At 46.3% G+C, this 26,122-nt stretch overlaps 1 long non-coding RNA gene across 2 annotated transcripts in view; it reads left to right on the forward strand.

Moving 5' to 3' along the window:
- LOC115098277 overlaps positions 1-4,935 on the forward strand; it is a 123,039-nt gene extending 118,104 nt beyond the window's left edge. For both annotated transcript variants that reach the window (XR_003858460.1, XR_003858461.1), the window contains exon 3: positions 4,799-4,935. This is a non-coding gene — a long non-coding RNA (uncharacterized LOC115098277). The remainder of the gene's footprint in view (positions 1-4,798) is intronic.
- Positions 4,936-26,122: the final 21,187 nt, after the last annotated feature.

Consider the following 26,122-nt stretch of genomic DNA (forward strand, 5'->3'; position numbering starts at 1 on the left):
CTGCAGCCATGTTGTGGCATGACTCAGCACTTCCACTCCCATATAAGCCTGCCTCGCATGTTGCTCCCTGCCTCAGCTTGGGTCTTCATAGCTTTAGTTGTGGCCTCTGGTTTCCTAGTCTCTCACTATCCTTGCTTTAAGTGTTGGCCTCATTATTATGGCCTGGTCTCTGTGTTGTGTCTTTACTTGTTTTATTTCTTCTTGAATGTTTGTGGCCTTAGGTTTAGGCCCTGTGTTCTTTTGCCTTGTTTAGCCTTGTTTATTGGTCCTGTCCTGACTGTGGGTTTGTTCTGTTTGCCTGTCTGTCCTGTGGTACATCCCTGTCTTGTGTGTTTTTTTTTGTGGGCACTCTTCCTGTTTGTCCCAGCAGCTAGTCCTGCCTTAGTGGGTGACTTCTCATTCACAGTGCACCTCCAGCGTAAGTCCTGCTGGTCACCAGAACCTGAAGGCTCAACCCAAGGGGGAGGTGGTTGGTCAGGCAGAAGATTCTGCCCTGCACAGCCCGTGCCTGTCCTGGGGGTCACCGTACAACTGGCCAATTTGGCCCTGACAGTGGCAGCAGATGAAAAGGCCAGGAAGAGTGACGCTCTCCTCCAAACATTCAGGTTAGGGTAAAAGGAGGAGAGAGTGAAAAAGGATTGGGGATTAGAGTAGAGGGAGAGACAAGAGGAGATCTGAGTGGGAGCAAGGGGACAGGGGTGCCAATATGCATCCCTGGGAACTCTCCGGATTCGTCCCGGAGACTCTGGAATTACAAAAGAATGACTGGGTCTCCGGGCCAATACCGGAAATCTCCGGGTGCTGCAGCAAAACCAATGTGCTTGGACCTGGAAAGAAGAAAGGAACGTCATTGATCTTGCGCGGCTGAAAAAGGAGGAACTCGACAGTGATTTCTACCATCTCCGGACCTGTTTAACTCTTAACTTCGCTTCCTCGTGACACCACCTGCTCCTGCACAGCCTGTTTCCTGTATCCAGCCACTTGCCCGCCCCATCCTGTTTGCCTTGGCCAATCGTCATTGTGATTTCCTGCCCTTGCATCAAACGAGGAGTAAGAAACAAGCAGCGATCACTTCCGCAGCACAGGAGGAGAAGGAAGAAGCTGCTGCTGCTCCAGGAGCCCAAGTTAGAGGCTGCTGTTGCTAATGGGTTTTGAAAGGGGGGAGAGAGAATGAATGAGCAGGTCTGTGAGAGTGAGTGAGTGTGTATTTGTGTAGGAAGAAGAGATCTGAGAGTGTATGTAGGTGAGTAGGAGAGAGATGAGTGCAAGTGAGCATGGGTGTGAAAGTGAGTGGGCATGCGTGTATGGAAGAGGGAGAGACGTGAGTGAGCGTGTGTGTGGTGGTGGGAGAATGGCAGAAGTAAAGGTGTAAATGGACATGAGAGAATGAGCAGTGAAAGTAAGTGTGAACATGTAAGAGTGTTTATGAGAGCAAATTTGTGAGCATCTGGTCTCACTATGCAGTTGCCCTCCCCTCTTTCCCCCCCACTAATCCATGGTAATGTCAGGGTGACTGGAAGTCAAAGGTTCCCAGGTATGCCAATATGCTTGCTTGTCCTAACCAGTAAAATCCTTACTGTAGTTACAGCTCTGCAAAGTGTTTGCTACTATTAAAGACTGCATCTGAGATTCTCTCCCCTCTTACACTGGCCACTGTGGTAAGACTAACTGGCCACCTGTTCCTTTTCTCAGCATAAAGTGGATGCTAGTTTTGACAGAATTTATAGCCAAGAATGAGAAATGAGACTGATTTCAGGTACTCTGAATTCTGGTATTAATCTGGAAATTCTCTCCATTCATGCCACCCTCTGCTTCCACCTAAAAAGTCTTTTCATCCATCATATTCTTCCTGCTGCGCCAAAAAAAAATTCATTTACAGTGAGAAAAAAGTTGAAGAAAAAAGTTGAAGAAAAAAATTGTATCTCTTTCTAGCAACATCTTCTCAAAGAATATTTTAGCCAGAATGAATTTGTTTGAAAAAAAGCAGGAAAATTCAATTTGGTTGCAAAACGTAAAAAATATACAAAAGGGATGGAAAGAGAGAGAGGGGAATAGGGAAGCACCGATAAAGAAAACTATGCAAGAACGCTTGAAAGAAAGAAGATATTAAGAATCTTTAATAATTTGCCACTAATTTGCATTCTATCATAAGATACTGCATAATAGATCCTTCTACCAGCATGAACAGAATCGGAAAATTAGCATTTAGATAAAGGCAGAGCTATTTATTCAGCGGGAATCCAAGAGGCTTGATTTCCTTTATTTGTTTTTCATAAAGATTGTCTCCTCCACCTGGCTCTGTATGTCCTTGCGGAAGACGGCTTCTGGATTTCATTATGAGATGGTAACTGAACGTTTCAGATAGTCAGCCATTAGCAAATCCAGAGCAGAACGCTGATGCATAAGAATGTAGCAGCGTAAGCCCAGGAAGGGGCCTTGGAAGAAGAGCAGTCTGCCGCTTTAAGCAAGCTCTTCGTTAGGCTGGGTTGTTTAAGTTGGACGTGAAATTGGCATCACAGCACATTGGTAAAGGGAGCATGCTATGGGAAAGAAGAATTTGGCAGTCTGCAGGGCAATTAAAAGTAGCTGCAACACTTGCCAGCAGTCGTCTGAGGAACGAGTTGTAGCCTACGTGGTAGCTTTCATTTTTGCCAGCAGCTATGGTTAGGGCTATGACGCTAAATCAATTCAAAAGCAAATTAGACGAGTGTTTAGAGGACAAAGATGTTGGTGAATGCAGTGGTATACTGTAGCCACACTCCAGGGGAAAAGTGCTGGTCTTGCCATTCTGGGCTGACTGCCACGTTTGGAGGCAGCAAAGAATGTTTCTCACTGCTGTGGACTGGGCTGCAGATTACGCAGCTTTTTTTACACCTTCCCCTGGATTACCACAGAGAGACATATGCTCCTGGTAATGGCTTCCCTTAGCTCAGGCCGAAACAGTGGCTCACTTTCCATCTTTGGCCCAGGCTGCAGTGTCAACAGGCTCTTGGCACTCAGCTCAGGCCTCCCCCCTATTTGGAGTACTTGAGTGCTTACTTATTCAGGAGAATGCGCCTTCAAAAGAGCATAAACTGAATGAATCGGTCCAGAAGGCAGCTACTAAAATGGTCAGTGGTCTTCATCATAACGTATAACGGGATAAGATCTAAACATGTATACCCTGGGGGAAAGGAGAGCGAAGACAGAGACATTTAAATACCCTCCAAGGAGTAAACAGGTAGATTTTCCAGCGGCTGCGAGTAAAATTCCAACCTTTTCCCGCGTGGACGGGCCTTGCGCGCAGCGAGCCGATTTTCCACAAGGTCCAGCCACTTGCGTAAAGGCCGGTAGGCACACAAGTGCCAGGCTTCCTGCAAGGGGCGGGCTGGGACAGCGCCATTGTTCGCTGTCCCGGCTGCCAGTGCGCGCAACTTCAGCTCGGGAGCTGAAGTAAGTTGCAAAAAAAGAAGAAGAAGAAAAAAAAAAAGTCGGGTTTAGGGGGTGGGGAGGAGAGGGGAAGGGAGATTAGGTAGGGGGGTAGGTAAGTTCCCTCCCAGTCCGCTCCTTAATCGGGAGGGGACTGGGGAGCGTTGCCGCATGGGAATTACAGAAATCTCCCCCCTTTCGCGCGGATTATAAAATCTGGCACGCATGTGCGTGCGGCCCACGGGTTTTCCACCGTGCGCACGGTGGAAAATCGGCTCGTCTACGTGCGTGCGCTGGGAAGTGTGCGCCCATGGACGCGGCCTGCTCGTGTGGAGAATCTACTCCAAAATGCACAGGAGACAGTCTTTCAACAGCTAGAAGGCTCTGGCATGAGGAATCATGGGATATGGGTGCAAGGGGGCGGACTCAGGAGTAATCTCAGGGAAAATTTTTTTACAGGGAGGGTGAAGGATACATTCCGTGGAGGTGGTAGAGAGAAATAAAGTATCTGACTTCAGTGCAATGTGGGACAAGGACAGAGGATCTCCGAGGGATAGGAAGGGATTGCACAGCTGAGCCGGAGAGACTGGGCAGACTAGATGGGCTGTGTGGTCTTTACCTGCTGTCATGTTCTATGTTTCTTGGAGGGAAGGGGGTAACCATTGGGAGTGTGTGTGTGTGTGTGTGTGTGTGTGTGTTGTGTATGGAGGGGGGATTTGACCCCCCTCTGTCTCCTTGAAGTTTGCAGTGCAAACTTCTGCGGTCTAAGTAATTTAAAAATGTCACAAGGAGTCTTTACAAATTGAAACAGAACTTCAATTTTGTGTCGTATCTTCTAAGTTCCCGAGTCCTTGTTCTTTTCAAACTGTGTGTAACGTACAATTTTCACTTAGTACAATTTTAAGCCATTGACAGACCCATCATTTATTCTCTATGGGAGAAAACCCTGAAACAGTTTGACATGTGGTAAAACTGAAATTGTTAATAATTTGGTAAATTTTGAAGCAAGCTACATAAATTATATAGCACAGTTTTCTGTGAATTAAGCTTCATTTTTTTTTTTTGAGGAAAGGAAATTGGTCTCCAACTAAAGTTACATAAATTGAACGGCAACGAGTGACTTTAATGAAGTATTTAATGTAACGTATTCTTTTTCAGGATTTTGTGCTTTCTTGCATACTAATCGTTTCTGTAGGGTAACTAGATGTATGCCAAAAGGTGAGTGCTCCTTTCACAGCATCCTCAGTCTCCACCAGCCCAGGGAGCTGACCCCAGGTCTTCTCCTTGGCAGCTCACAGCCCAGCCACTGGGCCAGTCTTGTTAAATATTTGTGAAAATGAATACAATGTTTGTTGCTCAATCTTCTTCTTCTTTTTTTTTTTTCTTCCAGTATCTCAGAATCACTGAGTTTTGGAGGTCATTGTTCTGACTGGTCAGTAGGAGCTGAGCAGAGACAGTGAGAGGATCTCCGTGGCCAACAGGAGCTGAATAATACTGACAAAGTTACATTAAAGGAATTCTCTTTCTGGGAGAGGTAAAGTTTGACGTCAGGTGTTTTAATAAATTACAGCACCCTAAAAAAAATCCAGATTCATAAAAAATGTAAGTAAATCTCGTCTACTTGTAGTTGAGTGGTTTCTAAGAGCACTTAAGGATGTTTGAACCTTAAAGTAATTGTGTGAGGTTTACAATTTATTTTTCTCTATATGTGGCAACAGAATTGAATGGTACTTCATTTTAACCTGTGGAGCCCACTCAGTTGAGTTTATCTTGATAAGTGAATTAATAAGGCATTTTAATTGTATAAATATAATTACCATTTCCTATTCTTGTAGTGTTCTTGGTGGGCTTGTTATAATAGATAATAAGTTGTGTTCATACATGAGGGATGAGGAAAGAAGAAGGGAGGGAGATCACCAGGATCAGGAGTTTGGGGAAGAGGAAGGATGGAGATTAGTGAAGAGGAGGAGAGAAGTTGGGAGAGAAATCAGCAGAGAAGAGGTATTGAGGAAAGAGGAGGATGGAAGGGGGAAAGGAGTGAAGCAGAGAGGAGGAAAGTAGGAAGAGGGGTGGTGAAGTAGCCGGGAGAAGTATGGGAAAGAGAAAAGAGATGAGATCAGCAGAGGGGAAAAGGGGTAAAGGACAGAGGAGATCAGCAGAGGAGGAATTTAAGAAAGGGGAAAGAAGAGAGGAGGAGAAGAGGGCAGAAGAAAAGAGAGAGGAGGGGAGGAGGACACAGGGGAATGGGGTGAAGAAGAAAGAGATGTCAGCAAAGAGGAGGAATTGAGGAAAAGAAGAGGGGGAAGGAGTGCAGCAGAATAAGAAAAGGTGGAATATGGGAGGGAGAGTAAGAGAGGGGATGTATTTAAGTAAGGGGAAAGAGGAGGAAGGGTAGAAGTAGCAGAGAGGAGGAGAGAAAACCAAGGCCTGGGAAGTGGGACCTTCAGAAACGGAGACCGTTGGAAGATGGGCTGAGGGGGAGAAGGATAACGAACCAGGGGTGGAGGGGATGGACTGGGAGGAGGCAGATGGAGGAGGCAGTAACTTGGAGGAGTGGGCAGCGGAGCAGATTGGGGACGTTTGGAGAGCAGTCTCTTCTGCTTAGAAGCTTTCGGCGATGGCAGTCACCGAGCATGGGACCTGCGACCCAGCCTGCTCATAAGCCCTTCAGTGGCCATGTCCTGCCTTCATACATGGGTTTCCACTTCAGTAAGGAAACCAATGCAAGGAGGTACCATGCTCCGTAACTTCCACTACCACCACTACCGCTGATGGAGGATGCCTGGAATGCTCTCCCAGAAGAAGCTGTGGAGACGAAAACAGCAACAGAATTCAGAAAGGCATGGGACAAATACCAAAAGATCCCTGGAAACAAGAGACTGGTCGCAAAGCACTGGGATAACCTGCACTGAGCATCGGCTCTGTCCAAAACAGCAGTGGTACGGCTGCTTTGTGCTTCCGGGAAGGCACTGGGGCAGCCTGCATAGAACAGCGGCTACAGCTACAAACAGCAGTGGTACAACAGAGCTGTCCTTGCTTATGGAGGGGGGGTGGATGCATCCCTTTCCATTCTTGGGTTCAGCAGAGGGGTCCAGCAAGAAGCAACACGCCTAGTAGCTTGGTCCATTCCGGGAGCACAATGGAGGTAATTTTCAAACGATTTTATGTGTATAAGTGGTTTTTTGAAAACTGCTCCTTTTTTTGTGAACAACCCTTTTGAAAATTTACTCCATAGGGCTGAACTGTCAGCGTATAACTAGGCTTTTGAAAAATTGCTACGATATATGCTTATACGCACGTGTAACTCCTTTGAAAATAACCTCCCATGAGCATTGTGCGGTGGGGAAGGCCTCAGATGGACTGGTGTGCAGCCACAGGAGTAAATAAACCAGCGTAGATCTCGCAATGCTGCGGGTCAGGAAATGCCAGTTGGGATGAACACGGCTTTGTATTGCCACGGACCAGGGCATCTGAAGCTGATTGACTCCTCATCCAAGTCACTTTTTCTCACCTTCCTCTCTGGTTCTTTTCTAACCCGGGTAGATGAGCATACAAATTGTCCTTTAATCCATACCCAGTCCATCTCGCACAATGTCTTACCACAAAGTTTTGTAATAATCTAAACAGCTGCCCCATTCTAAGTATCTCCTTAATAACCCTCCTTTCTTACAGTTGCACTTCACCAAAACCCAAACATCTGGACATATTTTCTCTAGAGATCCTAAAAACGCAATTGGTGAATAAGTCCATAATTTTGTTTAATGATTTTTCAACAATAGGGAATTGCAGTCTATACAATGCACAAGATTTCATTTGATTCCAAGATAATTCTGTCTTTTCAATGGGGAAGACAATTCTCAAAGCCATTTACATGGGTAAATGATGATTTAAACTTGCATATTGTCCATCTGAATATTACCCTCCCTGGGCGTGGCAAAAAGGTACGCATTTTATTTTTAGATGCATTTAGAGTTTGGCGCTCCTGACGGGTGTTACAGTTCCCGGTCGCAGGCTGGCCTGACCTCAGCCCTCCTCACCTCGGCCGCAGTGGGCAGCCACCGCCGCGGTCCTGCCGGTTCCCGACCATCCGGCTCAACCCGGGTCAGTCCTCCACCCTCTCCTGCTGCCTCTCATCCGTGGCGGGGGAATGCCCGCTGCACCAACCACGCCGCCATCCTCTCCGGCTGCCTCCTATCCGTGGCAAGGGGGAATGCCGCCACGTCGACCGTGCCACCTCAGCCTTCCTCCTTGGCTCTTGCTCCTAGGCGCGCGTGTGCACCTCCATTGGGGATTTAAAGGGGCCGTGGCGGGAAAAGCTCCCGCAGCCCCTAGTGATGACCTCAGCGGCCCTGAGTATATAAGGCAAGTGTACAATGCTGACTTTGAAAAGCAGAGCCAAGCGCAGAGGTAAAATGTACCCATGGACTCTATTCACACTGGAGCAGGAATATCCAGACCCTTTCCACCACTATTAAATTAGTAATTCTGGTCTTTACATTGGGGTGGGTGAATGGGTGGGGGGGAATAATTTTCAAACTGTGCATTTCGGGACAAACTCCTCGTTTTGAAGCTGCTTTTAAATCCTGAGTACTTCCCTATCATAAATATACTTACCAAAACTCATTTGTCATGGATGTTTGAGTCTGCACTCTGCCTCCCTGACTAAATATTGTGATCCCTGGCAGAAACTTGTAAAACAGACTTTGAGTGACAGTTTTTAATCTCACAGTGGCAATTCTGCTTAAATATAATGACACAGCCACATTTCTCCCAATCTTTCCTCAATATGAGCAGATTTTAAATATTTCCCTTGTCTCTGCTCAATTTGCACTTTAACCATGTTTCTGTTCCTTAAAAAATATTTGCCTTACCCTTCTCTAGTCTTAATCAAGAGGTATCTTTTTTAAATTTATTTTTGTCGCAATACCCAGTCTCAATATGGAAACTTACACACATACAAATTTCAAACTTTAAATTTCAGGACCTTGGACAGCTCCAGGTCTCACCCCCCCCCCCCCCCCTTCTGTGACCTACCCAGTGACTTAAACTTAGCTTTTTCTTCTTTTTCTTCAAAAGAAAACTCCCAAGTCACACTAAATTGGAAGTAGCTAGGCTGTCCTGCCTTCGTACCCTCTGAGTACCAAGTGTCAGCTCAGAATCTTTAAAGCTTGAGCCTCTCAATCAGGCCAATTTAATAAAAGGTGCAGGGGAGCCGGCGCTCCGAGTTGAGCGCTCACTCTCCCGATGCATGCCCAGGCACCTCTCGTGGGCAGCGATTCTGTATGTAAATTAGGCCGGGTGCTAAAAAGGAGGCGCTAGGGACAATAATTTTACTGGTGTCAGTTTTTGAACACGCTGACAGTATAAAGGGTAATAGGAGCGCGTCGAAAACACGCATCCAAATGGATGTTAAACAGTGTGCTCAGCTGAGTGCACCGTACTGTATCGGCCTGTAGGGGTGTGCATTCGTTTGCAATGTATTGGCAATCCGCAACGTATATGCCATATTCGTTGTATTCGTGGGGGGTCACGAAACATATGGCGAACCCCCACGAATACAACATATCACTAACGAATAAACCCCCACCCTCCTGACCTCCCCAAGACTTGCCAAAAGTCCCTGGTAGTCCAGCGTGGGTCCTGGAGCGATCTCCTGCACTCGGGCTATCGGCTGCCGGTATTCAAAATGGCGCCAATAGCCTTTGCCCTTACTATGTCACAGGGGTTACCAGTGCCATTGGTCGGCCCCTGTCACATGGTAGGAGCAATGGACGGCCAGTGCCATCTTGTGCTCCTACCATGTGATAAGGGCCAACCAATGGCCCCTGTCACATGATAGGCAGCCGACGGCCCGAGTGCAGGAGATTGCTCCAGTATTCAAAATGGCGCTGATAGCTTTTGCCCTTATTATGTCACAGGGGCCGACCAATGGCACCGGTAGCCCCTGTGACATAGTAAGGGCAAAGGCTATCGGCGCCATTTTGAATACTAGCAGCCGACGGCCCGAGTGCAGGAGATCGCTCCAGGATGCTCGCTGGACCACCAGGGACTTTTGGCAAGTCCTGGAGGGGGACTCCTGACCTCCCCAATGGACGGCCAGTGCCATCTTGTGCTCCTACCATGTGACAGGGGCCAACCAATGGCACCAGTAGCCCCTGTGACAGAGAAAGGGGCTATCGGCACCATTTTGAATACTGGCAGCCGACGGCCCGAGTGCAGGAGATCGCTCCAGGACCCTCGCTGGACCACCAGGGACTTTTGGCAAGTCTTGGGGGGACTCCTGACCTCCCCAATGGACGGCCGGTGCCATCTTGTGCTCCTACCATGTGACAGGGGCTGACCAATGGCACCGGTAGCCCCTGTGCCATAGTAAGGGCAAAGGTTATCAGCACCATTTTGAATACTGGCAGCCGATGGCTCAATTGCAGGAGATCGCTCAAGGACCCCTGCTGGACCACCAGGGACTTTTGGCAAGTCTTGGGGGGACTCCTGACCTCCCCAATGGACGGCCGGTGCCATCTTGTGCTCCTACCATGTGACAGGGGCCAACCAATGGCACCGGTAGCCCCTGTGCCATAGTAAGGGCAAAGGTTATCAGCACCATTTTGAATACTGGCAGCCGATGGCTCAATTGCAGGAGATCGCTCAAGGACCCCTGCTGGATCACCAGGGACTTTTAGCAAGTCTTGGGGAGGTCAGGAGGGTGGGGGGTTGTAGTAAATTAAATTTAAAGGGTTGGGATGGGGTTTTTTGGGGGAAAAGAATACATATGTAACTAATGAATGGATCGGGGACCCCGAGAATGGATGCAATGGATTTGGGTCCCGACGAATACCGAATGGGAACAATCCGTCCCTGCTGCATATCCCTATCGGCCTTTATGTTCCTTGCGCTGAAAGGTGAGTCTCCTTTTTAAAGTTTCCCCCACTTGCCTGAAATCCTTGGCCCTGTATGTGTTTCTACAGGGACCAGGTTAAATATAACCCCAATAGCTGTTCTGGGTATTTCCATGGTCTCATCTTCCCCTTCCCCCTGCTTCCCTAAAAACCTGCAAACAGTGGCAGGAGCTAATCCATATGCTCCTCACCACTTGCTATGTCTCAAATGCTCTTTCTGTGGTGACAGCCTCAGCAGCGCTATGACCTGGTCTCCATTTCCGGGTTTGCAGTGGTGGCTGCTGATACCACTGATGCCTTGTGCAGCAGCGGGAACCAGACAAACAGCTGACATTTGCTGTGGCAGCGAGAATCACTTAGCAGTACTCTTCTCTTCACTGCTGCCTCTGCCTTTTGCCTCACTACTGCCACTAGCCACTCTCAGCCTCGGACTGTGGCAAAAAATAAAAAATATATATATATATAGTCTTGGGGGGCCTATGCCATCTTGCAGCCCCTCTCAAAGTCTTGTGTGCAACCTCCACCTCGTTCCAAGGGCACCAACAAATGGCACATTCTGGTTACACTGGAAATCTAGAAATATTGTTACTGACACTATTACTATATCCCACACCTCTGCTTTCCCCCTTTCCCAGCATTTCAAATGAACAGAAGAGCCAGACCTACCAACCCCCCCACTCAGCAAGCAAACTCTAAAGGGGGCCACCTTCCCCCTCTCCAGCCGTTTTGGTGATTTGAAGTGCCCTGGGTGGCCCTTCCCTTGAAAGGTTTGGGGACCTGTGGAGTAGAAGAATGAACCATCTTTGTCACAGCACCCCACTGGTTGCTGCTGTATTGGTTTATTCCTGCTTCCATGTTAACAAGCGACCTCCTAGTGTCTGTGTGGATTTTTTTTAGTTTGGAGTAGAGATAGGAGCTCTTCCTTTCAGTTTCCTGAAGTTTGCATCATACAGCCCCAAAGTCTTGATGGAGAGGTCTTCATCAGTAGAAAGATTTATTTCCAACTCACATCCATTAGTTGGTGACTTATCTCTCTTTTGTATTTTTTTTGGAAGTTTTACCCACCCTTCCTACTCTAAAGACTTTTTTTTTTTTTAAGTTATCCTTGCGTCCCTCAGTCCTGAGGGATTCTTTTAGCAATTGGTTTAAGAAGTGGATACCCAGCTAGTACCATAACTGAGAGGCGAAAGGAGGAAAAGATGGTGCTCCCTTAAAGCAAACAACTAAGGAGGTGCTTACAAGGAGAGAGGAGAGAACTAGACCATTTAACAGCAAGCAGTAGACCCTTGGTATTTCAAAAGAAATCCTTAAAGGGATAGGAGGACCCTGCTTAGAGCGCCCAGGGCAGCTTCATATTCCATCCAGGGAGGAAGAAGGGAACCTGAGGAAGAGATTAAGTGACCACAGGTTTACTGCTTCCACTTGCACTTTTGCATTCAGAAGATCAGATCAAACAAAACATTCAGAGTCTAGGAGGTTTATCCTTCCCCCTAACAGCGGACCTGCAGTGGAGTTGTGTGAAAGGCAGTCCAGGACTTAGCCCCGGTATTGAGTGTGTCTGTGTACCTTGAGGAGAGCCCAAGCTGGGTTACACCTGCTAAATGTACTGTATGCAAAATTGTCACCATAGAAGAAGTTTACTTGCAGTGAAGTTTTATTTCTTTGGAGCTCCTCCTCCTGTCTGGCAGGTACTCTTTCTGATTGGAAGTATCAGTGGGGTCTGGAGATGTATCTTCCCTCCTTCCCCCTGGTTTGGAAAGAACCTCCTAAAATCCTCTCCAACAAAGAAAGCCCTCCTGGTCTCAGGCACTGACCTTGTTTAGGAAATGTTAAATCTACATTATTTTTTTCTGTGCTGGAATTGTGTGGTTCCGTTCCTGCAACATGACTGCTGCTCCTGCTAGTTTTCAGGTGAGTGGCAAGGACCGTACCAAGGCTCAGGGAAGAAGAGCTTGAGGTTCATGCTGCAGCTGACATAAGGGACACCACTGCTACGCTGTCAATAAGCAGTAAAAAGCAATGGGTAGGAAAGAATTGGGCATCTCACACAAAGAGTTCAGATGTGTGGTCTCCTTTTGCATGCCGTTTGATAGTGAATTCAAAGTTGATTGTTGTTTGAGAGTCCCTGTGACTTAATGATGGTGTATCACTACAAGGAGTGAGTCTGGTTGGTGATTGAGGAGGATATATAATGTGCAGAGTGTGGAACTTGCCACCTGCCTCAGCAACCAGTTATGGAGATTCTGCAGCGTGAAACCTGTAAAGCACAATATATTCATGCTGGTCACCCAGATTAAGGTACACTGCTTTGAGCTACAATTGGAAATCTGGTCAATAAATCTTAAACTACATAAATAAATGAAACTGCCTGAAGCGTTCGTTCAACTGCAAGAATTTAAATTCAGCCTTGGATGCGGCTAGAGAATGGGAACAGCTGCCCACCCTGTAATCGTACTGTTGCTTCAGAAGGGAGTGGTTCTAAGGCTAGCAATATTGCAGATGGAGCTGAATGTAGGGAAGGTCCTGCTGGAACTGTGACAGTGCCTTTTCTTGGGGTGATCCCAAGCAAAACTGCTGAAGTTTCCAGTTTTGGGCACAGAAACCACAGTATTCCAACCGCTTGTACCAAAGATTACTTCTCTTCCAGCAGCCTGTGGAAGCACTGCTCAGTGTTTCACCAGAGCAGTGAGACTGATGATGGGGAAAGGCTGTGGAAAGGTTTACACAAGAGAGCCAAAGAATTGGTCAGGTTACTACTTCTGAGCCCTTGGATGTGACCTTCATAAACTGTTTTACAGTAATGAGGGACCCGGAGAAGAAGCTAAGCCCATCTAGTAGTGTTAGTAGGACCTCCATGGGAAGATGGCTGCCTCCAAAGGAGCACAAAAAAAAACTGGGTTGGAAGAGGCCAAATATTCGATGGTATTCTTCATGTTCAAGATGGTGTTTTGCTAAAAAGATTCATTGTTTGAGAATATTCACCATTAACAGACCATGCAGCTTGAGCTGCAGATCAGCAGGTTTACTGGAATACATGCTAGAGAATCTTAGGAAAAAGCAGTCAGCATTGGGGAGTTCACTGCCTGCAGATAGGAAGAGCAAACAAAAGAGAAAGTAATCCATCCCAGAAGAGTTCAGTGATCAGTTGAAAAAAAAAACTGTTCCTGGACAGAACCTGGTAGAAGTGGAAGCTTTAAGCTGCCAAGGCGGTCCAGATCTCAAATCCAGTGCAGGGTAAAGTCTGTCATATATGAAAACCACCTATCCTTATGTCCCTCTGTGAACAATAAACCAGGTGGAATTACTAAGAGATTCCTGGGTGCGAGAAGAAGTAGCAAATAGATTAAAGGGAGTCTCCATTATGACGACTTGCCACTGAATGTCCTATGTTCCAGAGAATGGTGGAAGTCACGGGGTCCATCAGGAAACACCATGTTCTGATACAGACAGACAGTGGAGGAGGTAAAAGGTTTGCTTCTGTGTCTAGAAATCAGTCTATGGCACAAGGACCAAGCCTGATCCAGCGTACTGCAGCATGTGATAAGGAGGCCAAACCAGCTTTTAGACTGGACTATGTTACAGCCAAGACTGTTTCATTTTTATCAATCTTCCTCTGTTAAAAGGTGATAAGACGACAAAGAGACTTTCCTTTGCTTCTTTGTGTGTTTGTGTTTTTTTTCTAGGTTAAAGCCGTCAGAAAACTAACAAAGAAATGAATAATCCTGGTCTTGGAAGAGCCTAAGATGGAAGAAAAGAAGGCTTCATTTTCTTAATAAAGACTCAGAGTTAAAATATTCTGCTATTTTGAAAATAAGAAAAAATAGCAAAATAGCAAAATAGTTCCAAAGAAAGGTTAATGCTTTTGTTTTAATTTTCAATACTTTTCAATATTGGTTGCTGACTTCTAGTCCGGAAGGATGTTTCGCTAAATTTTGCTAGCATTATTATTAATACTAAACCATAACACACGCTTACTACCAAGCTACTCAAACCAAGTTACAGAAGTGAAAAAACATATGTAGCCCATTTTCTTAGGAGTAGTAATCCCCTTCAGGGCACACAACTAATGTATATCTTCAGGGGCTGCTCCGGCTAGCAATTACATCCCACTCTTGACTCTTTATTATACTGTAGGTGCTTCTTATGAGGTGAGAGGCTGTAATGACCCAGACAGGAGTCACAGGACTAGATCTGGGTGTTAAAATAATAGTTTACTGATTGGAAATCATTAAATTAAAGTCCATTGTCCAGAAGTGTGAATTTACATCTGAATGAAGGTACATGTATGTTTTTCCTCTGTAGATAGGTGTCCTTTAATCAGACCTCTGGGTAGAGCCCCATGGTGGTATTTAATGCATGCAGTGTACCCAGCAGTTGTCGGGGAATCCTAGTGGAGGGTTCCCCAACTTTATTGCAGATACCCACCCCATCCTGGTCCCTTGGTGTTGGCATGTGGAGATCCGGTTGGGGTCTCCTGGTCTTGTCCTTCCATCCCTTACTTATTAATATTTCTGGGGGACTTATCTTCGGGAAATGTCAGTGGGATCAGGCTAGCTCTCAGCACTGCAATCCCAGTGGGAAAGGGGGATCCAAAAACTTATATGGGCCTTCAGAATGAGAGTTTTTGAGATGGCGGCTTTGTGGATCTATTCTGGTAGGCAAGACATTGGTGGAGATGGGGATCATTGGTGCCACCGTAAATCACTGGTGGAAATAGAGACCATTGGACCTAACTAAGGCCCATAATGTGGATATAGAGGGAGGTGGCATTTAGCAGGTGAAGGCTGGGCAGAATAGCCACCAGTAGGAACATGCATCCAGTTGAAACTAGACAGGAAATTTTAACAAAATGTCTTGCTTGGTTTGCAATCCATTTTTAAAGCAAAACTTTGTTCATTTTCTTTTGTTTCATTTTAAAATGTTGTTGCTAACAGCTCCACACATTGACTGATTTAGGATTTTGTTGCCCCCTAGGCACTGTCGCTTCCCCCTCCCCCCTTGCTCCCCCTCCCAGACAGGGAACAATAGAGCAGAATGTCTAAGGCACAGCCTTCTTTGCTCTGCTCTGTCTGCTCCAAGCTCACCTCCTCCCCCCCTCAGATCCCTGAATGACAAGAGCAGAAGGGGCTGGATTAATGAGCATTGTGACTTTTCTTTACTGGCTGCTGTGTGTTCTGGCCTCACCTCTCTTCTCCTGTTCCCTGCAGAGGTAAGGGGTTGGACTAGAGAGTAGAGCAGTTTTTCTTTGCTCTGGCTCTTTCAGCCTCACCCCCCCCCCCCCCTCGCTCCTGTTTTTTGCACTGATTGGGGGGGGGGGGAGCTGGAGCAGGAAGAAAAAAGCTGTTCTCTGCTGAGTGAGATTCAGCATGGTTGGGAGGCAGCTGATCCCCAGATTTTTGCCACCTTAGGCACAGGCCTAGTGTGCCTGTTGACAAATCCAGGCCTGTCCCTCCCCCCCAGGCCTCCCCATCCTCCTACTGACCCCTTTTACCAAAGTTAGATTTTTCTTTTTGGGACAGGAGTGATCCCACTGGAGGTGCGCCAGCCCCATGGTGCCATTTGGAAGAAGAAATTAACCTTGGCCATTTCTGAGTGCATCTCCAGCGGAGCAGAAACAACTGGGGATTGCTCCTGGCCTGTGAGAAGAAGAAGAAAGCTACGGTAAGAAGGATCGGGGCCTGGGGGGGAAAGGAGCAGAGAAGAGGCCTGGGAGGGGTTTTGTCTTCTCTGATGGGTCCTGACATTTTTATTCATTTTGTTTTTATTTTTCCTTTTGCTTTATATTTTATCATTTATTTCACTTTAAAATAAATGCAAAGAATCAAAGCAAACAAAACAAAAATGGAAAACAAACCAACATTTCAAAAACTGTGCAAATCCTTGAAAGCCAGCCTTTGACCTTCCAGTAGAAGGATGGAAGATCAGAGGAGAATCCGACTTCCTTTGCTTGGGAATTCCAGAGTGCAGGGACCAAGGCTGAGAAGGCCTCTTCCTGTGTTCTAGTCATCTGTCTTTAAGGGCCTGGGGTTGGAGGAGGATCTTAGACCACGGGCTGGTTTTGCTGGTGTGGCTTTAGATAGAGCAGACATAGGCCATTCAGGGACTTGTAGGCAATGCAAAGGGCCTTGACTTGGTAGGGAAGTGGAAGCCAATGTAAGGATCGGAGGACTGTGGCAATGTGTTCCTAGCATCCACAATCCAATGAAACCTGTGCTGAAGCATTCTGTATTAGATGGAAGTGTTTTAAAATATTTTAATGAATTGCAGTAGTCAATTTGCAACATGACAAACACATCTAGAAGGGTGACTGAATTAACTGTTTCACTTATGCTAAATTACAGATGCTGATTTCCCATTTGGGAAGTCTAATTATATTTTCTGTGACTTACTGGTATATTAGCCACCAGGGAATGTAAGAAAAGGAAATAATGTGATTTAACAGGTGAAAACAACCAGTAGAGTGGCTGTACTGTTTTCTGAGAGATGGTAACCTAAATTATCCTTTTGGATAGGGGTTTTGTATATGTAAATTTATGCTCAGAAATTTTGAGATATTGTAATAACACACTGCTTGGTAGAAAAGAGATCCTGTAGATATTACTGGCAATATGCTCTGTTTAAAATGCATTAATGGACTTGGGTTCCTTCAGCAAAGAATCAGTCCCCTTGCTTGGTTCCTTTAATATTTTATTAACTAACATAGAAACCTGATGGCATAAAATAACTAGATAGCCTATCTAGTCTACCTATCAACATCAACTACTTAGCTCTACAATCAATACCACTCCCTCAGAGATCACCTGTGCTTATCCCATGCATTTAGATACTGTTCAAGTCTCTACCACCTCAACTGAGAGGCTGTTTCATGCATCTAGCACCCTCGCTGCAAAGAAATATTTCCTTAGATTTCTCTGAGCCTACTCTCTTTTACAATCATCTCATGACCTCTTGCTCCAGAGCCTCCTTTCCATTGAATCAGGCCTGCCTCCTATGCATTGATACTTGGAAGTATTTAAATGACTCTATCATATTTTCCCTATCCTGTCTTTCCTCTAGAGTATATATGTTTACATCTTTAAGTATGTCTTCATATGCTTTATGATGAAGGCCATTTTAATAGCCAACCTCTGAACAGACTCCATCTAGTTTATATTATATCCTTGTGAAGGCGCAATCTCCAAAACTGTACACAGTATTCCAAAAGGGATCTCAATAGGGACTTATACAGGGACAATATCACCTCTTTTTTTTTTTCTACTGACCATTCCTCTCCATACGCACCAAAGCAGCTTTAATTTTAAGGTGAATTTTAAAAGCCAGGTGCAAGCCCAAAATCATCGAGCACATTATTTTATAAACTCCCCACATGCACTCACAAGTACCAATGTGCAAATATCTCACATCAGGAAAAAGGGTGGAATGTGGGTGGGGCATGGGCGTTCCGGGGCGGGGCCAAGATATATGCATAAAGTTGCATCTGATATGGAGGAGGTGTAAATCTTTATAAAACTATTTCCAGTCATCTATGAAGTGTTTGAGAGATCTGGGTTAACTGGGGCGAGTGCAGGCTAAAGAACCGAGGGGAGGGGGGGGGGGGTTTAGGAGGACCTAGCTCTAGACTGGACAAATTGGTGGACGAACTGGTGAAACTGGTCATGGCTATGGGACCCTCAGGTGTCCCAAAGCTGATTTACACTGCTGTGTGTGCACAAGCTTAAAATTTAGGGACATACATACGCATGCAGGGCATTTTATAACATTATTTATTTATTTTATTTAGATTTATATTCCGCTTTTCACACTTTTTTCAGTGTACTGTAGGTATTTCTCTATCCCCAGAGGGCTTACAATCTAAGGGGCTTATTTTCTAACCCTAATGCACGCGAAAAGTCCCTTTTCGCGTGCGATAGCTAGATTGGAGCGGCGGCGGGGCGGACGCTGCGGAAACTTCGCTGCCGGCGATAGGGTAAGGCCCCTTATTGCTGCCAGTAGTGCGCCCAATAGCACCACCTTTCACGATGGTGCTATTGGGTGCGAAAGCCGGCAGCGATAACACCGCGGTGGTGCGATTGCTGCCGGCTTTCGCAGACCTGCCCCCCATTACCACCGAATTCAGAGAGCTGCGCTACGTTAGAAAATCCAGGCCTAAGTTTGTACCTGAGGCAATGGAGAGCAAAGTGACTTGCCCAAGGTAACAGGGAGCGACAGCAGGACTCGAACCCTGGGATCCTGGTTCGTAGCCCACTGCTCTAACCACTAGGCTACAAAATTGCTGCCTATGTGGCCGCGTGCCCATATACACTTGAAAAAGTGCGGTCATGCACGAGTAAGAAAGTTACCATCTAAGGCTACGTTTCAAAAGGTACCCTTGCTTAGTTTTGTGCAATATGTATTTTAACACTTCAGTGGCAAGAGTGAGTTAAATATGGGGGACAACATTCTCTGAGAAAGAGAAGGAACAAGGAGGACACCTCTTCATTGCCACAGGAGGGCTTCACCACAGGATTTCCAAAAGCTTTACAGAATCCTATGCAGCAGCCCAGTGTATCAAGAGAAGAGGGAGAGGGAGTGTGTGACCTACCCATGCCAAGCTCCCAGCAGTGCAATCCTTTACAACAGTATAGGCAGAAATGAATCCTCTTGCCTATAGCTGGTGGTGTGAGAATCGTACTGGAATCAGATCTTCAGGTATTAGGGCCTGGTAGACGAAATGGCAGGAGACTTAAGTTATAAAGATAATTATCCATGCAGTGGAAATATTGTGGGGAGTAGCCAGAGGCATTGTGAGTTGCAGCAGCATCTCCCAGGACAATTGGAATTTAAAAATCATCAGTCAGAGAAGCTGTCACTGGGATAGTTAAATCATAATAGGATTCTCTGTAAGTAAAGTTCTGAAGCTGCATGGGTTGTTTTGAATCTCATGAATTGGTGTGTGTGCCGACTCATCACCTGCTGTGAAACTGTTACTCTAGTCTAGAGGAAGTTTATTTTTAGTAAAGTTTTATTACAGCCTTTTTGTCTGAGCATGCGGTGCCTGACTGCAAGTGTAACCCATGGTTACTAAGAGCAAGGCACTCCAGTGGCCCCTAGTGGCAGGTTTTGGTATTTTTGGCTGCTATGTGAGTTCACTCCACGAAGGTACCAGACCAGACAACGTCAGCTCTTCCAGGATGCTGCTCCTGGAGAACCCATCTCCCTGTAGAGCAACCTGGGGCTCCAGGGAGGATAATGCCAGCTACGCTGTGGGCTCCCTCGTGCCAAGGCTAGGGCAGACACTCGAGAGTGAGTGCCATGGGGATCACATCAGTTCCATTGTTAGTGAATTCTCTTAAGATATGAACAGTGTTTGTCTCGATGTGGTACTGAATAAATAACAACAGGCAGTAAAGTCATCTATTAATGTGCAGGCAGTTTGGGATTCCTTTGAATGTATTCAACTGCCTCATGTCTGTAACCTGCATTCTCTGTGTTTTAAATGTGCCAGGAAATAAATGAGACAGCTGGACTCAAGGTGGGAGAAGCCCGTAGTTTTATTTGGTGTTGCATGAGGGCATGGAGGGTAGAGGGACTGGTTGAAGAGTGTGCACCCAGAGCCTGCTATTCAAAATATACTTAAGCCAGATAAGTTGGATTTGCCCAGCTAAGTGGCACTGCAGAATATTCGGTTACAGTCAACGTGGATCAGGGAGGAGTCGAGTTAGTCAGATAAGTTATCTGGCTAACTTTGGTCAAGCCACAGGGCTGTCCTAAAGTTAGCTGGATAAACGTATCCGGCTAACTTTAAGATAGATGGGTATATTCAGTGGTGCTGCTGAATATCCCAGCTAAGTTAGCCAGATAAGTGTATCTGGCTAACTTCCCGAGTCACACAGTGGCTGAATATGGACCCCCCCACCAAAGCCTATCCCTGCAAAATCAGGTTACATAAGCATCAACAGAGCCCTGAATTATATCTTCCTCTGTCAGGAAAGAAAGCACCAAACCCCAATAAGGACAGCAGATTTTAGAAGGTGGGTGTGTGTGTGTGTGTGTGTGGGGGGGGGGGGGCTACAGATATTTTGTCTGCATCCTGTTTTCAGGATTAGGTATTGCTTTGAGAGATCACGTAAATCCAAACTCCTAAAGGCTTGGGGATTGTTTTCTGGGGAGCATGATTGGGGTGCGTTCTCCCTGAGAGTGATAGGGAGAGGGGAGCTACTTGTATTTCTCTGGACAGTATTAGAGTCGTCTTTTTTTTGGGGGGATGGGACACTGTTCACATTAAGGAGCGGACTGGGAGGGAACTTTCCTAACCCTTTACCTATACTCCCTCCCTCTTCCTCTCTCCTCCCGACCCCCTAAATCCTACCTTTTGCTTTTTTGTTTTGTAACTTACTTCAGCTCCCGAGCTGAAGTAAGTTGTGGGCGCCGGCAGCTGGCCAGCGCGCGAGTCTCTGGAACAACGAACAATGGCGCTGTCCTGGCACGCTCACCCTGCCCTGGCACTTGAGCACATACCGACTTTCATGTGCGTGGTCAGGCCTCTTGGAAAATTCGCCTGGCGCGTGCAAGGCCCAGCCACGTGCATAAAGGCTGGACTTTACGTGCGCACGGGTTTTAAAATCAACCCGAATGTGCATGAGTCCTTTTTGAACATCTTCTCACCAAATTTACCTGCTCGCAATTACACCCGCTGTTCCCCATGTGAAGAATTTTAAGGAAAATTTACAGAGGGCTGAATTTTCAAAACGTACAGTATGTGCCCCCTAGACTGCCCCTTTTTTATGCATGTAAATGTGTACGCGAGACCAAAAATACGCACATACATTTCATGTTTATAAAAGAGAGTGTATGTAAGTGGCTTGAGTGACCCTGCTTTGCCTGTCACCAATACTTTCCCCTATATTTTCCATCTAAAGAGGGGTTTTGCATTTTCGGAGTCCTCCCCTAGCTTAATCCCCACCTTTTCGTGGGATGTGTCTCGGGGCTATTCATTTCCCCTCTGAACATGTCCAAAAGGATCATTGTCTTTCCCCAGGAAGAGCGATCAAGAGGTGACAGTGGACTGACTAAGAGAAGAGAATTGGAGAGTAGAAGAGCTTGCAGATTTTTGGAAGATTATGCTATTTTTGAGCTAAATTCCTGAGAGAAGTCCAAACCCCTAGGATCTAAAAGGGCTGGGTTCTGGATCTTTTTGCCTTTGTGTCCAGTAAACCAGCAGAGGGTTGAAGACTGTGAAGATATTTGGAATTTTTGAGACTGATATTTTGATAGAGAGTGCTTGGAGTTATCTGTATTTTAAGATCCATTTTTGACAAGGCACTTTTTCACCTTTCCAGCCCTTGGAAAGAACTTACCCTAGCCACTAAGGGGAAGGGATTGTAGAAGTGGAGACTGGTTCAGGTGGGAGAAGAATATCTTGGGGATGTACCAAGAAAAAAGAGACTATGGCTGTTTTCATTTTGATTCTTCCGTTTTTAATTTTTTTCCCATACTGGCTTGGGTTCTTATTTTCAAACTTTTAAGTACATTTTATATTGAATGCTATTTTTGGACTCTGTGGTTCTTTGCTGCCAGACCCCCAAGCGGACTGAACTGAGGAACCCCTGACCAATGATACGGACGATTGGGGGTGAGTGTGATTTAGATGACTGTGTCCACAACAGCACCAAGGATCCAGGAGATTAAACTTCCCCCTGGCGAATGGAGCCCAGTTTCAGCCAGCAAGCCAAACGGGGTCCTGCTACACTTGTATTAATGTCCACTCTCTTTCATAAACATCAAACTTATGTGAGTATTTTCAGGCTCGCACACACAATTACACACGAAAAAAGGGGCAATTTAGGGGTGTTCTGGGTTAGGACCAAGAGGTATGTGCGCAAGAAGCTATTATATAAGAGACTCGTACGTGTACATTTGGCAACTTATTCATACAATTTCGCACCTGCTAATTATCTTTTGCAACTGATAACAGACTCGTCTGTCGTCTACTGTTGATTGGATGGGCGGTCTTGGGGGCATTCAGAGTTAAGGGTGTCAATGACCTGGAGAAAGACTGGGTGAACTGGCGGAGGTTTCGGCCCACTGCTGATTTCAATTCCACATGTATTTTAAAAAATATACTGACTTCCGGATAAAATATACACACACGTGCTTTTAAAATAGGAAAAGTGCATGCTTTCAATGCATTGCAGATATTTGAGAGTAAAGTATCATATGCGTTTTGAATCATCTGCATGTACCCGATGTGCACAGGTTGTAAAAATACCATGGTTGATCTCCGCATGACCATATATATATATGTGCGTATAAAGGGCCATATACATTTGTTTGAAAGTTAGCCTCCCTGTTTTAAGAATCTAGAATAAGTCCAAATCCCTCCGCCACTGATGCCGTTGCTCAGTCCAGGTGAGCTTGCATGTGTTCAGGCAGTATGCATGCAAGTTTACCTGCATATTGGATGGATATAACCATTTTATAGCAGACTGTTTTTACAGGCAAAGCACCGGGAAACTGTGTTTCTTTGGATGTGAACAATGAGACAGCATCTGTTAACCTATTGAAAAGATATGGAAACTCATGTCGTGTTTTTCAGAAGGCACAGCTTGATCTGTCTCCTTTGTAAAAACTCAAATGGATGTGGGTGAGAGGACTATTCTTTTCATTGTATTCCACAAACAAGAGAGGCATTACAATTTTAATTAGTAAGAACCTATCATTTACAGTACTGAACTCAGTGGCAGATAATGAGGGAGGATTTGTCCTAGTTAAAGGTACTGTGGGAGGGTGGGGTGGCTGACGGTTGCAGAGGAAAGGTTGATTTATTTCTCAGTCTAAAGCATAAAAAAAAAAAAGTTCGGTTAACTGATAAAATAGCAAAAACAGCTTTTTTTTTTTTTTTTTGCAGCAGCAAAACACATTAGATAAAATAAAGACTCACACAATAAATACAGGTTGTTAGTCTTCCTTGAAACAGGAGGTCGGAAAAAAAAGTGGGCAGCCAAACTTTCAGTGACTTTTGATCACTCTAGGAACCTCCTCCAGGTTTGGCTGGAGTAATCTGCCTTGTATTCAGCCTAAGGACATCTGCTTTCAGCCTGTACAAAATGTAGGTAAGGGGTGCAAACTCTTCCCTGTGATCCAGCCCTAAATTAACAGGGTTTTATTGCTCCTGTTGTACAATCACTAATTTTTACAGATGGTCCAAGGCTTCTATGGCAGAAGGCTGACTTTCCATGCCCTCATGTGGAAGGATATCTGCATTTGCATTATTGTTTACCCAAACAAATTTAGTTTATTGTTCTTAATAAACTGCCTATCAAAAATCTATCAAAAAAGGGCTGGAAAGTCAAGTACCACTGGCCTACTTGGATAGTGGTGCTTTTCATTAAATTGTAAGCTCTACAGGGCAGGGACTGACTCATATTTTTTTTTCTGTACAGAACTGCATACATCGAGTAGCACTATAGAAATGATTAGTATTAGTAGTATTTTTATTTATTTTATTTAGTGTTTTTATATCCTGTAGTGGTCAATTTATCCACCATAGGGAGTACGATCAATCACTAACTAAACCTGAATCCCTCTGGTACAATACCAGTGGGGAATTTTGAAAAGGATTTACGCATGTAAAAGTAGCATATATCATAGCAATTTTCAAAAGTCCATTTTGCACACAGAAAACCCACTTCTAAGCATTTAAATCCTATTGCAAATTACCCTTTTAAAGGGGAATTTAAAAATCTGGCACATGCATTAATTATGGGGAATGCACGAATAAGTTGGGCTTGCATGGGCAGGGCAGATTTTAAATGCCGATAAGCGCATGTCTCTTGCAGCATGCACATTTCCAAAGATTTCTAAAAGGGGCGGGGAGTGGGTGTGGTCTGGGCGGGGAGTGGGCGTGTTGGGGCGTGAACCAGAGATGTGCGCGTAAATACTTTCATGCCCAGTTTGCGCCCAGATCCCCTGCCGTGTTAGTTTACTTCTGCTATGGAGTTAAGTTATAAAATAAAGAAAATTAGGCAGATCTGTGGAGTTTTAAGAGTTGGGGATAACTGGGGGAGATGAAGGCTATTAAACAGGGGGGGGGGGGGGTTGGAGGACTTACCCCTTAACTGGGCTAACTGGGGTTGAACTTGTATAACTGGCAATGGCGGCATGTGGCACTTTTAAAATCCCCCGACTTACGTGGAAGAAGCACCTGGGAGGGGTATTTAAACCCCACAGCAGTCTACAGAAGTTGCCTTTGCAACAGTTCATCTCTTCTGAGTGCTAGTTGCTGATCCAGACATCCTTCGTTCCAGTTCCTGCTGTAATCCTGTTGCTGCCTTCGTTGCTGCTCCAGTTCAAGTCCTTGTGACCCTGCTTCCAGTTCCTGCTTTGATCCTGTTCCTGCCTTCATTACTGCTCCAGTTCCAGACCTTGTGATCCTGCTTCCAGTTCCTGCTTTGATCCTGTTCCTGCCTTCATTACTGCTCCAGTTCCAGTCCTTGTGATCCTGCTTCCAGTTCCTGCCTTCCTGACCGTGCCTTCGTTCCTGCTTCCAGCCTCATCCTTGCTCCTCAGTTCCAGTTATCCAGTCCTCGGCTTGATCTCCAGGTTTGACCTCAGCTTGTATTCTCATCTCTGCTTGTCTGCTGCCCGTTTTGACCCCTGGCCTGTTTGCTGCCTGCCTCGGAACTTCTGCCTGAACTCTGTTTCACTTCTTCGCTGCCTACCCAGACCTGGACTGCTGACCCTGCCTCCGTTTTCCTCTTCACCTGCTTCGCTGATGCACCCACAGCTAAGTCCTGCCGACCCCGGCAACCAAGGGCTCAACTTGTGGGGAACAAGGGCTGGTATAGGTGAAGGTCATGCCGGGTTGTCCTCACCAGCATCACCTCCCGGAGACGAGTTCCATTGGGGGCAATCCCTCAGTGGTCACCACCACTCTCTCCGGCTCAAGGGTCCACAACCATAACAAATATGGCCCTTTAAAAATACACCCCTCCCTCCTTTGGGGAACTTTGTATACATTTATTTTGTAGACTAACTTACCCGGACAAAAAGGGGGTGGGCTAACATGTGGGCAATTTTCGGAACAGCACTTTTACCCAGGTAACAACATAAGAAAAACATAAGAAAAAGCCATACTGGGTCAGACCAAGGGTCCATCAAGCCCAGCATCCTGTTTCCAACAGTGGCCAATCCAGGCCATAAGAACCTGGCAAGTACCCAAAAACTAAGTCTATTCCATGTAACCATTGCTAATGGCAGTGGCTATTCTCTAAGGGGCGGATTTTCATACTCCGCGAATAGGCCTACTTTTGTTTGCGCTCCAGGCGCAAACAAAAGTACGCTGGATTTTAGTAGATACGCGCGGAGCCGCGCGTATCTGCTAAAAACCTGGATCGGCGCGCGCAAGGCTATCGATTTTGTATAGCCGGCGCGCGCCGAGCTGCACAGCCTACCCCCGTTCCCTCCGAGGCCGCTCCGAAATCGGAGCGGCCTCGGAGGGAACTTCCTTTTGCCCTCCCCTCACCTTCCCCTCCCTTCCCCTACCTAACCCACCCACCCGGCGCTGTCTAAGCCCCCCCCCCTTACCTTTGTCGGGGGATTTACGCCTCCCGGAGGGAGGCGTAAATCCCCGCGCGTCAGCGGGCCTCCTGCGCGCCGGGACGCGACCTGGGGGCGGGTCCGGAGGGCGCGGCCACGCCCCCGGGCCGCCCCGGGCCGTAGCCACGCCCCCGGGTCCACCCCCGGAACGCTCCCGACACGCCCCGAAAACGCCGCGCGGTTCGGGCCCGCCCCCCAACACGCCCCCTCCGAAAACCCCGGGACTTACGCGAGTCCCGGGG

This window comes from Rhinatrema bivittatum, chromosome 8 (genome assembly GCF_901001135.1).
Source record: "Rhinatrema bivittatum chromosome 8, aRhiBiv1.1, whole genome shotgun sequence".
Taxonomy (NCBI): Eukaryota; Metazoa; Chordata; class Amphibia; order Gymnophiona; family Rhinatrematidae; genus Rhinatrema; species Rhinatrema bivittatum.